General features: G+C 36.9%; 1 long non-coding RNA gene and 1 other non-coding gene across 3 annotated transcripts; one reads left to right on the forward strand and one right to left on the reverse strand.

Moving 5' to 3' along the window:
* The first annotated feature begins 629 nt into the window (after positions 1 to 629).
* On the forward strand, positions 630 to 6334 carry LOC103788867 (uncharacterized). Of its 2 annotated transcripts, none has more exons than XR_013528798.1 (3): positions 630 to 669; positions 2611 to 2666; positions 4351 to 6334. It is a non-coding gene; the product is annotated as an uncharacterized LOC103788867 (long non-coding RNA). The 2 variants fall into 2 exon arrangements; XR_008477300.2 differs by lacking the exon at positions 630 to 669 and adding an exon at positions 2157 to 2481.
* On the reverse strand, positions 2611 to 2747 carry LOC118149094 (U4 spliceosomal RNA). The gene has a single exon (XR_004736250.2). It is a non-coding gene; the product is annotated as a U4 spliceosomal RNA (small nuclear RNA).
* Positions 6335 to 14950: the final 8616 nt, after the last annotated feature.

The following is a 14950-nucleotide window of genomic DNA, read 5'->3' on the forward strand; positions in this document are numbered from 1 at the left end:
CAGAAAGGCTTTCTTTGGAAATATTTCCATAAAATAAACAAAGCACTTGAATCAGTCCATTCAATAGCATTTGTTTTAGGATTATTAAAGAAATACAGAGTTTCGGCTTCTGCAGAGTGTGCTAACATGGATTCTTCTTTCATTTGCTGATCCTTGTATGTGCAGTGGGATGCTGAAAGTGGGAGGGGGGGTGGCAGCGTATTTTCTACATCACCTTGGACTTTACCTTCCTGAGAATCAACATATGTTTCTAACTTTTTTATGGCCCTGATTAGTGCTTTAGTAAACCCAAGATTAAAAGCAGGACTCCAGTCTGCAGAGACTCTAGAAGAAAATATTTTCTATGAACCAAAAACAAAGAGGAAGCTTCATCATTTAATTTGACTGCTAGATAAACATGCACACATTTCTCACATTCTTCTCCTATCACAACAAAGGATTGTTATAGATTTTTGACCAAAAATTAAAACGTTATAAATTTAAAAGGGCTGGGTTGAAATGGAAGCCTATACTTACACTTTTCACCTTCTGTTTTGGACCCCATACAAATATTTCAAATATCATAAAGGAGATCAAGGGTTTATGTCATAAACAAGCTCTGTGATGTCACTTTTCTTCTTTGACCTTCCGTTTCCTCATCTATGAATGTGAGATTGGATGTCATGTCTGGTGAGCCTTCCTAGTTGGTTCTAGCCTTCATCATTCATCTGACATTTTTCAAACTGTGCTAAGAAACAAAGAGAATAATAGAGAGGAAGAAACTGATAGGATAAACTATTTCAGTTAGAGATTTGGAGAGATCTAAGAAAAGGTTTTATTCTTATGGTGTATAGAAGAGACTTTGTCTATCTATTGTTATTGTTCCCTGATTATAGCTTTCTGAGCTATAGGAGAACACTGTATTGATGCTACCAAAAGGCATTTCAAGGAGAAGATAAAGAAAGAAATTATTTAGCTAGAGCTAATAAATATGTATGGTTTCCTGTATTGTTTTGTTTTTTAAGAGAGACTAAAAAATTGAGAGGTTTTACTCTCCATACAGACAGAGATAGAGATGGAGCTTTGCAATCTAACGCAGATCTATTTTGTCCACTAATGCAGAAATAACATCATGTGCATTAAGAAAGCTCTGGATCTGTTTAAATCAATTAAAGTAAAGTTAATGTATTTTAATATCTGAGCTCTTCCCTTATCGATATAACTCTGCCATGTTTTCTTCTCAGAGCCCAAGGTGATGAAAAATGGACTCATTTACTCTATTACATCTTGTAACTGTGGCTTCAAGATTTTTTTTCTTTAGTTGTGAAGCCACAAGAAGATTTTATGTGACTCTAAAACTGCTGTTGGTTTTCATACCACAATACTCAAGGGCATTTCTCACCTTCAGGCTGCTATTGTTTCCAATCTGGAGATAAACGCACACTTGATAAAACTATTTTAATGATGCTAATATTAATACTTTGGTAGAATACTTTATCTGCTAGTAATAGCTTTAAAGAGTTTGTTGAGATTTTGTCATCTCATACATTTTAATAGAATATTAGGTTTGTAATTAACAAGAAAAATACAGTAGCTCCACTTCTCACTTCCTTCATATTCACGTAATGATTACCAGTGGAATATTTGCTGTTCTGTACCCTTAGTAGACCAATCAATATTTTGGTGAATGGAGAGAAGTCTGAAGCACAGAATTGTAGTGTAAACAAATGAGAAACATTAAAAGTATGCTAAATATTATAGCCAGTTGATTATGTAAATTTAAACAGCATAGGGGAAAGGAATTGCTTATTAAATTAGTCTGTTTTCAGTTCACTCTGGCATTGTTTATTATATGCCATAGCCAGATATTTCATAAATAGACTCCTTTTACAACCTGGAGGTTTTAGGAATACCAGCTGATTAATGAAATGGTGTATGTGCTTGGAGGCCATGGTGGAGAGCACTTGTCTTATGATCATTTCCATTGTACAGCTCAGGCCTTCTGTGGGGTACAGACAATGGAGAGAGAGAGAGAAAGAGAGAGAGAGAATAAGATGAGGACTCTGAGGAGCAGTTTATTCCAGTATGAGCACCTGTTACATCAATCTGTGAATTGGTTGATTTTTAGCTATGTCCTGTTAGTGATCTTTATAGAAGCAACAGACTAAGGTTTTCTATTGAAAAGTCAATGAATAAGTTCCACTCATGGTACATTTGATTAGCCAACTGTAAGAGTATCTACAAGTTTGTGACTCAAGGGTTTGGGACTATCTAAAGAAATCTAATCAGAGTGACAGAATGAACGTAGAAGTAGCTTGTAATGATGGATCAGAAACTCCTTTGCAATCTAGGAAGGAGAGACCTGATCTACGCTAATGGAACCTATTTGATAACAGATCGTGAAAAAAGAATAATTCTTTTTAAAAGTTGCCGTTTTTTTGTCTTGGAAGCCAAGAAGGGTGACTCCTGTTAGGCTATTGGCAAATTCCTTCTTCCAGACAGGTAAATCCTAATTTTGAAGACTTCTCAGTCTACCCAAATCCGATGCCCTTAAACCTGTTCATTTCACTTTTCTGATTTCCTAGTAACTCTGATTTTCATTTGGTATTCTTTTTTTTTTTTTAAATTCAGCTTCCATAGAGACCAAAAATTGCCGTGCTGACCATATTTCAAGTCGTCATGACAAGGTATTGGGAAAAGTTTTCAATTAGCAATAATTGCACCTCAGATAAACCTCATTGGCTGTGATACTGCCACTGTGCAAAGCTGAAAGCTTTCATTTGGTATTCTACTCTTTTGCTTCTTCTCTACTGAGAGGTCATACCAATCTGGTTCCTTCAGCTTTCAACCTCTCCTTTTCTTCCATCTATAAGACAGAAATTCATTTGCTTTTCCAAAGTCCCAGCTCTATGGTGTCCTTGACATACTTTGCTCTTTGTTAACATGGGCACTTTCTCCTGCATCTTCTCTCCCTTAGCATAACTCCTTGTCTGCCTAAAGCACAGCTCCATTTCCTTCATACCAGAAGAGGGCCTTCTCTTGTTCCAGCTTTGCTCTTGTATTAGTATTAATAGTATCTATTTCTCCTTACTTAACCAAACTCTATAGTATCTGTCTGTTTCCTCACTGCTTACTTATATAAAAAGCCCATACATTCTGATTTTGGTGACTACCTTTTCACAGAAACTATTACGTTGAAGATTATCAGTGGCATTTTCATGAGTCAATGCAGCAGCCTTCCCTCAGCTTGAATCTCCTTTCATTATTTTATATCATGTGAGTCTATGGACCCCTGTTATTCTAGAAATTCTCTCCTCCCTAGACATTAATAATAGTGTGCCTCTCCTATTCTTCCATCTCTGATTGCTGCTTTTGTATTTTCTTTGCTTGTCTTTTCAAATGTACTTTATATGTATATTGCTTATTATGTATTATCCAGAACCTTAATGGACTAAATATTTGATCATTGCAATTTTACAAATGAAGAGGCAGAGGCTGGGAGAATTTAAATAACTTGCTCAAAGGCACATACATCATAACTGATGAAGTGAAGATTTGATACCAGGTCTAACTCCAAACTTCTGTCTAGTACAGTCTTCAGCTAATGACCTCAGAGGACACTGAAATGGTTCCTTCCCAGCCCAAGATGATGAAAAATTACTTACTACATTGCATCTTATAACTGTGGCTTCAAGAATTTTTTAAAACAACTTAGTTGTGAAGCCACAAACAATATTACCGGAACTCTCTTATCTTCCAATCCAGCCACTTAATCTACAAACCTATCTGCATCTCCACCCACATTTTCTGCTTTTTTTTCTAGTATGATAGAAGACAAACCCTTTTTATTTATGCTCTGTATATCTACGGTGTTACTTTCTTAAGATCTTTCCCTCTTTTTCCTAGATCCATCATTGTTTCCCTGCCTACTGCATCAGCTTCCTAAGCATGCAAGCGTGCTCTTCTTTCTCCCATTATAAAAGAAGTCCTCTCTAGAGACCCTGTTCCATTGCAGCTTCTGGACCTATTTCTGAAAAGTTTCTGTACTCAGCTTAATTTCAAAAGATTCTGTACTCAACTCTATTTCTTCCTTGCATTTACATTTCACATTGACCCCTTTTCTTTTCCTCAAATACATCTGGTTCATTCATGCCCCGAAGCCTTTGCACGTGCTGATCCTTTGCTTTGACAGCTTTTCACATAGTTGAATTCTTTAAGTTTTAGTTAAAATGTGTTCTCATTAGAGATGTCTATCCCAGTCCCCAAATGGTCTCTATCACATTTCCCTCTTTGTTTCTGTCAGAGTTTTTATCATGGTCTAAAAGTATCTTCTTTACTTAATTAATTTTTTTCTCTGTCTCCACTCTCTAGAATAATGCTGTTTGAGAGAACTTCCTGCAATGTTGGAAAAGTTCTGCCGTGCTGTCAAATATGATAACTACTAGCCACATATGGTTACTGACCACGTGAAATTTACTTAGTCAAAATGAGGAGCTGAATTTTTAGTTTTAAATAATTTAAAGGGTAAACAGTCACATGTGCTTAGTGTTCACCATAGTGAACAGAACAGTGCTCAAATGTATGCTCCATGAGGGATGAGATTTTTGTCTGAATTTTTCACTGTTGTATCCTGTATGCTCAGTAACATTTGTTCAATGAGTGAATGAATGGGTGATTTCTTGTTGAGATGAAATTCTGGGAGGAAAAAAAAAAGGGATTGTTGTTAATTGTAGCATACTTTGTAAGTAATACAAGTCTCCTTCCAGAAATGTGTTTAGACTATACATGGCTCTTCTGAGATCTTTAATTAGGATTCTAAGAGAGAGATCCAATATTGTAAATTAAATTTTTGACCATGTTGAAAACATGCTTGATTCTTTTGCTGTGTTTTGTTAACCAGTGGTACAATTATGTTATCTATGGAGTTATCATACGTAATTAATGAATTAATCAATTTACTCAATTCACAGGCAGAAAGATATTCTGTTTTCTAGTGTTGTCTACTAATTATGCAGTAAATCAAGGCTTTGAAGAGTTTCAACAATCATTCATTTTTTATGAATTAATCTTTCTTTGGCTTTCTTCTCTATGGGTGAACAAATAATGCAAACATAGACCCAAGGATACATGAAGTCTGAATGCTAAAAGCATGCAGAAGATATAGCTGAATATAAAAATATATGGGATAATTTCAAGTGGTGTAGTGATGTCACTAGGCACAGACAGGGTCAATCCGTGCCAACAGCAGGTGAGAGACCCTGTGGTACAAGGATGGCTAAGTGTTAAGGACTTGCCTTCTTATAAAAAGATAGAAAATTAAACATGCAATCAGCAAGAAAGATGAATAAGCAATGAATAGAATTAACCAACAGAATGCATGGTTAAAGCAATACTTTGCCCACGTTGATAGTAATACCTACTTAAGAATAACTGCCATTCTTATTACTCCTACTGCTGCTATTGCTGTGCTACCATTTTGAGAACCTACTAAGTTCCAAGAACTATAATGCTTCACCTTGATGAATGTTATTTTCTTCATTTTGTAAATCAATTCTATATGATTGATGTTAATTCCTTCATTTTGTAGATGATTAAACAAGCTTAGTTTAGACTCATTGCTTGTGAGTAGTGGAGCTGCATTCTGACCCCAATTAGACTCTAAAGCTCATGCCCTTGAAAAGAAAATGTTTGAAATCTGGTATTCTTAACAGCATTCAAGTATAGATGCATGGAAATTTCTAGGTATGTGAAATATAATCCAGTTTTGAATATGACATTTTAATAAAGCTGTTTCTCTTTTTCTGATCCAATTGTCTGTTAATAATCATGGTGTAGAGCAAATGGAAAGCAGTCATGTGAATAAATCAGGCAAGTTAGGTGTGATACAATATGGAGTGGTGGGGACTGTGGCAAAATCAAGAACATACGGCTATCTAAAGTTATTAAAATTCATATAAAAATGCCATTATGGGTTCAATTATGTCTCTGCAAAAGATATATGTTGAAGTCCTGACTCCTGTACCTCAGAAGGTGACCTTATTTGGAAATAGGTTTGCTGCAAACGTAAGTTTAAAATAGGTCATAGGTCATACTGGAACATGATAGGGCCCTAATCCAATATGGCAGGTATACTTATAGGAGAAGAGACAGAGGGAGAATGCCATATGAAGACAGAGGATTGGAACCATGCATCTACAATCCAGGAAATGCCAAATATTGCCAACAAACAACCAGAAGCTAGGAAAAGGCAAGGAAAGATTCCTTACAAGTTTCAGGAGGAGCGTGGCCCTACTAACCCCCTGATTGTGAACTTCTGGACTCCAGCACTGTCAGAGAATAAACTTATTTTATTTTATGCCAGCCAATTTGTGGTACTTCATTATGGGAGCCTTAACTGAAAAGATTCATTGTCTAGATGAACATATCAAATATAGTCGATGTGAACCAATTTAAATCCCTGACACAGTGATCTACAGGACAAATACAGTCATGAATAAATAAAAGCAAATCAAGCCATAGTTCTGAATTTCTCTGCTTTTATATAGCAACTTATAGAGCATGTATGTTCTAGATACTGTCCAAGGGCTTTATTTAATTTGTTAAATAAAGTTATATTAACTCATACGTTCCTCATTATAATCCTATTTATTGGAAATTATTACTACCATCTCCATTTATACAGGGAGAAATTTACACATACAGAGATCAAGTGACGCCCGTAGTTACAGCTAGTAAGTGGCAAAGCCAGGCTCACCTCAAGTAGTCTGGTGCTGGAGTTTATGCTTTTGATCACTATGCCATGCCAAGGTAACTGAAGGTGCACCTCATTTATCATCAATGCTCTAACTCCACCTTTAATTGCAGTGATTTATATGTGAATGGTAGACTTCCCATATGCTGTGTTTTGAATATTTGTTTCTTCCCAAATTCATACATAGAAACTTAATCACCAATGGGTTGGAATTAGGAGGTGGGGACCTTTGGAAAGTGATTAGCTCTGGTGGGCAGAGCCTTCATGGGATTCGAGCCCTAGGAGCCGTCCTGCTCCTTCCAGCCTATGAGAACACAGCAAGAAGGTGCCATCTTTGAACCAGAAAGCAGGCCTTCCCCAGACAGCAAACCTGCTGGTGTTTTAATCTTGAATTTCCTGCCTTCAGAACTGTGAGAAATAAATTTCTGTTTTTATAAGCTACCCAGTTTATGGTATCTGACATAGCAGCTCAAATGGACTAAGACACCATATTCTTACGAAGACTTTTACATAGGCTGTGATCACCATACTCCCTTCAGTGATGCTCACTGGCTTTTGATTTACATCTTTGAGATGGAAATAGAGCAGCCATCAGTTTGACTAGTCTTTTTCTGTAATAGTCCCAACTTACCGAATAATCTAAAGAAGGAACTCTGATGGTTTATAGAAACATCCATTCCAACTACATACTGGAAATCTTGGAAAATAACTCTTGCAAATATTGAAGATCATATTAGATATACCATGAGGTAGAATTAAGTAAAACGCTCTCTAGATGTTACCTTTTTTAAGTACACAGTTACCTTGATACATGTTTAAGGGTCTCCAGGGACCTGTGTTTATTGCACACAGACAGCATGAAATAAGCAACAATAGTATATCTGTGGACTTTCTCTTCCCAGAATCCCACTATACTTTCATAGTTGGGACTCTGGGAGTTCATGTCTGGGACCTGGTGAAGGGCTGTGGGTCTCGAGGATGATGACTCAAGTTGGACTTCTGTTTACCAGACCCAGAATGTTCTGTTGGTTTGTTCATTAAATAAATTAAAAGAAGACCTAAGCGTGGTTGCTTATTAATTTTAATCCTTTTGAGTTCACATTTAATTAAGAACACACAGTAGTATCTGCAGGTCAGAATAAACCTCTAATATTTCAGTTACCCCACCGGCCTTGATGCCTATTATGGTTGACATCTGTTCCCTCTGCCACTATGAGACTATGCCCACTAGAGTCAGGGAACTTCCTATTGCAGTACTTTCCATGAGTGTTGCCATCTGAGAGAGAAATGGGCCAACACAGTTGTTTCTACAACCCTTTGCTCAAGGGCTTCCTGAACAAGAGAATCTTCCAGGTTCTCTAGATGAGCATAGGTATGGGGTGAATGGGTAAAAAGTACCTGACAGAAACAGCCAGCAGTATGGCCTCCCACTCAATTATTCTCCTACATTTGTGGTTCTTGAACATGCATCAGAATCACCTGGAGGTTTTGTTATAAACACAGTTTGTTGTGCCCCAACTGCAGAGTTTCAGATTCTGCAGGTCTCAGTGGAGCCCAGAAGTCTTTATTTCTTTTTTTTTTAATTGCATTTTAGGTTTTGGGGTACATGTTCAGAACATGAAAGATAGTTGCATAGATACACACATGGCAGTGTGATTTGCTGTCTTCCTTCCCTTCACCCACATCTGGCATTTCTCCCCATGCTATCCCTCCCCAGCTCCCCCACCTCCACTGTTCCTCCCCTATTCCCCCCAATAGACCCCGGTGTGTAGTGCTCCCCTCCTTGTGTCCATGTGTTCTCATTGTTCATCACCCACCTATGAGTGAGAATATGTGGTATTTCATTTTCTGTTCTTGTGTCAGTTTGCTGAGAATGATCTTCTCCAGATTCATCCATATCCCTACAAAGGACACGAACTCATCATTTTTTACGGCAGCATAATATTCCATGGTGTATAAGTGCCACATTTTTCCAGTCCAGAAGTCTTTATTTCTAAGACAGTCCCAAATGAGGCTGATGCTGCTGGTCCAGGAACCACACAGTTTGAGAACCGCTGTTCAACATTATGCCATAGAATTTCTGGCCTGTCAATTTAATTTACTGTGGAAAACATTTAATCCATGTTTGCATTAACTGACCTAGAAAGCTTTAGAACCACAGCCAGCTGTCTGAACTAACACATTGAGGGCAGACATTTTCAAGACACATTCATGTCAAAGAATTCAGAACAATTTCTGCCTTTTTATCAACTACCTTGAAAGTCCATCTCCACAACCCACATGTATTTATAATATACATTAGCAAACTTCTGTAACTCTTTTCTTTGCTCTGACTCCAAATTATTTACCCCATTCTATGTTGAGATCAGATTCTGGCCTAGAATAATAATTGGGGTTTTGGGGGTGCTTTCATTAGATCCCCCATCCTACAAAGAAGTTTCTGCTTCATCATGCAATGAAGAGAATATCTCATGAGGTAAAAAAGTTACTGGGTTCAGGGTATGACAACCGCCCTGAACTCTCCAGACGTCCCCATTCCTGTTGTCTTGGGTTAGATTACTACCTAACCTTCACATAACAGGCTTTTGCGGCTGTGAATTCAACCATCATTACAATTCAGCAACTTGTGAATCTTACTCTGGGCTTTGATTTTTGACAATTTTAACTTCTGTCTCTATGAGGCATGAGATTTCTTTCAGCATGGTCAGGACAGTCTCTGAATTTCATTTGGGGCCTTGAGAAAAGAATTTCTCTATTCCAGTTTGCCATCCTCTCCCCCTTAAATATGGCCAATGCCAACTTCTCTCCAATTTCTTCATGTTGTTCTATGGGACTAAAACATGTACTGGAGACTTTTGTTTCCAATGGGCATATGAAGCTGAGTACCCAGAAGCAATAACTTAGTTGTTTTTTCGTTGTGCCTTTTGCCTGATTACCAATTCCAGATACTGCATATTATCCTGATGGTGTTAGCTACACCCCTACTCCACCTTCCAGTGTTTATATCAGGGTTCTTTGGTTGCAAACAAAAGGTGCTAAGAAAAAAAAAGTGCATGATCTTACAAAATGGATATCAGAGAGCCCTTAGAATTGGAAGAAGAGCTAAACTTCAAGTTTTGGAAAGCCAAACAGTACTGAATGGGTGAGTAACAAAACTTAACAGGCAGTCTTTTTAGGGGTACATGGTCAGAATAAATTATCTTCAACTATCTTCAGTGTTTGAGGAATTATACTCAACATTCACATTCCAGGGAGAAGGATACTAATGTCTCTTCAACCATGTGCTCACCCTTTTGCCAGGAGAGGTCAGATCTTTGATAAACAGTTTTATCAATGTTGTATTCAATTGGGGATGAGACATTTTCCAAAGCAAAATTAGGAAGCTATTTCCAGAAGAAAGAATAAAAGATACTGGACAAGTAAAGGCATACTGTGTCCATTCCAATCACAAAATCCAATTTAATGTTATATTAAATACCACCCCAGTAGATGCGAATGGGGTTTGTAAGTTACAAATGGAATTCCCCATTCACATATGCAAGGGAGGGACTTTATTTTACTAAAATTTCTGGCTTTTGGAGAGCCTATTTTCTGGACTGTCTTTGTTCTTATTTCAGCTACTGTGAGTACAAAATTATATGCACCTTCTCGATAAATCACAGTATCTTTCTAAGGCTAGCAAAATGTAAAAAGACACAAGTGAGTTTTAATATTTAGGAGGGTAATAGTGTAAATCTCCCTTTAAATGTAAACCATATGGGTTTACGCAGTTGAAAATAAGTCTGAAAGACATTAATAGCCATGACTAAATAAAAACAGACATCAAGCCAAGTACACAAACAGCCAGAAAACGAATAGGATGATAGAGACGTTCAATAAATACAATCAAAAAGGCTCAATCAAATGTAGAATGCAGCACATCAAAGGTAAAACCTTTACCTATCATTAATTATGACACTAATTTCTATCTCATAACATTTCACATAGCAACTGTAACCAAGAACATCTGCATTTTAAACTGAAGGTGCCTCATATGCTACAGGGAAGCAGGATACATGCACATCTTCTAGGAGCTAAGGAAATGGTTATACAACATCCAGGCTTTCATGCAAACCACCACTTGCCTTATTTGATGTTGGAAAAATAACATTTTCTGTATTACACAGTGGTGCACAATTCAAAGTAGAATTTGAATAAGGAAGGGAAGGTAATACAAGGTTCCTAAGTTTCTTTCATTACATATTCCATGTTTTATATTTCAATGACTGCCATTAAAATTAATAGCCTCTTTTCATAAGTACCATTCAACCAAAAGATAAACAATCACAAATATCCTTCATCTAGAAATAAATGAATAAAAGCAGTTGTACAAGGCCAAGAAATCTTCGTAAGTAGGATTTTATTTACAATTAAATCTCTTCTGATTTCTCTCATATCAGTTCAAATTTCTGATTCCCAGGCTTCCATTGTATCTATTCACATAAATCTGCAGAATCTTCACATCTGTTTTCGAAGTCTTTACCTTATATCTTGCCTGTGGTCCCCATATTCAATGACTGAGGCCTTGTTCTTGATCTCATTAGAGCAATTATGGAGTTAATCATATGAGAGCTTACAGTGGTTGAGCTAGTTTTTTCTGACAAACTTTTAGTTGGTGCTTGGTTTGGGTAACAAGTTCATTCCCAGCTTCTTATAACAACTATTGATAAAATCTGTTTTGTAGAAGAGGGTCTCATGGGCTGAACACCTACTAAACATTTTATGTGGATCACCACCAGCATGCCTTACTCCAATTATATGAGGTGAGCACTTAGCAGTGGACAGCTGTTGTTTTCATAATTCCCTGTATGAGTCTCATCTTCCCAAGGTATACACAAACATTCACTTCTCACAGGCTCCCTTGTAGCTAGGATGGATATGTGCCATGATTTCAACCTAATCAATCTGTTTATGTTTCATTCAGATTTGAACAGCCTGAGATAAGAGGCTGTGAATGGGTGGGGAAGGACATCCACTTCTGACATGGGTGGCAGAAATAGGTAGCAGCGGTGAATGCAGAATAATTCCTATCCAGGATTTATTACCTCAGGATACAACTGTATTATATTCCTCATCCATCTAATTCTCCATGGCTTAGGGCATTTTTCATTGTTTGTGAAACTTTAGAATTGAGCCTGTTCTTTCATTACTCCTACAGATTCTATGAGATGCCTGTTGTCCTTTAAATTTTTCAGTCTCACCTTAACATAGCCAAAGTACATTCTGTTGTTTGCAGCTAAGAAATATGACCAATACAGTACTATTAGTACAGTCATACACATTATTACAATGTTTCAGTCAATAATTGACTGCATATACAATGGTGGTCCCTGATCCTGTAAGACTATATCATACTTTTACTGTACTTTTTTTTATGTTTAGATACACAAATATATACCATCGTCTTACAAATTGCCTACAGTATTCAGTACAGCAACATGCTTTACAGGTTTATAGCCTAGGAGCAATAGGCCATACCATGTAGCCTAGGTACGTGGCAGGCTGTACAATCTACATTTGTGTGAGTACACTCTGTGATGTTTGCCAATGACAAAATTGCCTAACAACACATTTCCTAGATGATATCCCTATTGTTAAGTGATGCATGACTGTGTTAACCCCCTAAAGAGTGAAATAAATGGAGGTACATTGAAGTTAAGTAATTCATCTAATACCTATCATACGAAAAGTAAATGAAGTGTTGGAGTTAGAATTGAAATGAGTGACTGTTTAATACTTGGTATCTTTAACTTTTCTCTCCAGAATAGGCAACATTTTAAATTGTTAACAATCACATATTCCTCAGAATGTGTTTGTGCCTGATCTTTTTTTAATGACAACTTTGTAGATCATGAGAACATGATATGTTGTGAAAAGAGAAAAGAATTCATAAAAAAAAAAAAAGAGTTTTCATGGGTCTCAAGAGTAATACTGCAAAAGCCAGAGAAGAAAGGAAAGATTTGAAATAGCCTGGGGAGGGTTAGAAGAAGGATAATAAATGTGCACAAGCAATGTTTTTCAGGTTGAACTATTTTTTAGAAACTTCAGTTTAAGATATATTTATTCAAATAATGTCTTTTGCAAAACATAGTCTGAAAATGAAAGAATTCTATGGTAGGGCATATAAAAACTGCCAAATCTGCTGTATCTTCATGAAAGGAATGCAGGTTTAAGTCTTATAGTATTGGGTTAGTTACATTAGACTTTTAAAATAATGTTTTGTCTAGTTTGTTTCCAGTTTTCTAACAACGTTCCCTTCCCCCATCTGCCATTATAGCTTGTGTCTACTACTAAAACACACAGCCCCGTTTTTTAATATCATAAGGACTCCTTGGCTGGGGTCATTAGTAAAAGTTTTGAATCCCTTCTTGTTTACCTTCCCTACATATTGTTTAGTTTTATAACTCTCTAGAAGTGTTTTGTTAAATGTCATTCGATTTTGCATTTAGCTTGTTCTCAAATTCAGTAAAATGAGTTTCAAGCTGTCCATGTCCTTTTAATAGGCAAATATTCTTGGTTTCTGAGAAAGCTATTTTTGTTTTGGCTCTCAGTTGAATCACTTTGTATTGAGAAGCTTCTATTGCCCTTCCTTGCTCCTTTATTAATTAGATGCTTAAGTGGGTCTCTTAAAAACTAAAGTTCCCATTATTCTATTTAAATCATACTTTCATTATTATTATGTATGAATTATCCATCATTCTTAAACTTCAATTACTTTTTCAATAGAGACTAAGCATCATACAAAGTGCTTGAAAAGAATATGGTCCAAGTTAGTGGAGATCATTTTTCTCTTTCTTAAGGTCTTTATAAAGATCATAGGCTCATCAATTTAAATTTAACAATGTAAAAAATTAAAGTGGTACAATAGCCTAGTAGTATTAGAACTGACCACTAAGATATTGTATCCATCAGTATTTACTCAGGACAAGGGAACTCACTCCAGTAGTTCATTTAATAGAGGGAAGTTTATATTAGGAAATAATTAGAAAGATATTGGAAGAACAAAAAGAAAGTTACAAGATGCCTTGACAGCCGAGATATTAACAACAGCAAAAAGTTGTTCTCATCTCTAGCACCGGAAGGGCAAGTGGAAGAGGTGGTGTAACCCAAGTCCAGGTGCCAGGACTTCCCTCCAGAGAGCTGGAATCAGGGAGGAGAGGCAGCCGCTGCTGGAGACACAGCCAAAAAACAAAGAGAGGGAAAGAAATGCATTGGATTTTACCCTCCTTTCACATCCAGTTTCCTGCCAGGAGCTCCCATTGACAGAGTCTGAGTGAAAGTCAGTTGGCAAAGGAACTGGGAAATACATGTCTCAGTCCTTCGTGATACACTGCAGAGTGAGGGAAGGATGGGAAATAAATCGAGAAGCAACCGTCCATTGGCTGCCACAGCAACCTCGGGGAAAGTTTGGAACCGCAGCAGGACTATGCCTGAAACTACTTCCACTTACTCTTCTGCCTATAAGTTATTTAACAGACTGTTCTGTGAGGGATCTCATTGTACTGAAAACTGTTCTGAAACTACACACGAAATATTGTCTTATGTCAGCAGACCATAGTTATTTCTTAAATATTAGTTTATTTGCTTTGCCTTATGGTGAGCTATTTATTTTTCTTTCTTCTATATATAGAACCCAAGATAGTATCGGTGCTAATGAAGTCTTATAACAATTATTATTAGCATGCTCTTATTCCATAAACTGGCAAGTTTCTGGTATGCCTTCAACTCCATTCCCATTATTATAATCATGTAATGTCTAGCAGTAGCATCACATTTAAATTTCAAAGAATTTTTCTCTGTTCCCTGACAAAATCTTTACTTGCTTACAGGTTATGTTTTTTATTTTTAGTCATAAAATGGGGCCGATATAAGAAAGTCTCTGGTTGGGAGTGCTGAAGGTAACAAAAAGAAAACATGGTGAATGGTATTTTATGGAAGTGTTGACCGATGCTCCTTGACCGTGTGCCATAGGCAAAGGTGTGCCATAGAGGGTGGTGGGGACCCCTGGAAAGGAGCAGCAGGTGACGGAGCTGGTGGAACTAGGGAGGAAGAAGGCACTCAAGTTGTTTCACAAATCTTTAACGATAGCATGAAAAACAAGACAAATACACTCTTTGCTTTTGTGAACCTTATATTCTAGTGGGACAGACAAAATAAATTTTTAAGCAATGGTCATTTCAG

This window comes from Callithrix jacchus, chromosome 17 (assembly GCF_049354715.1).
Source record: "Callithrix jacchus isolate 240 chromosome 17, calJac240_pri, whole genome shotgun sequence".
Taxonomy (NCBI): Eukaryota; Metazoa; Chordata; class Mammalia; order Primates; family Cebidae; genus Callithrix; species Callithrix jacchus.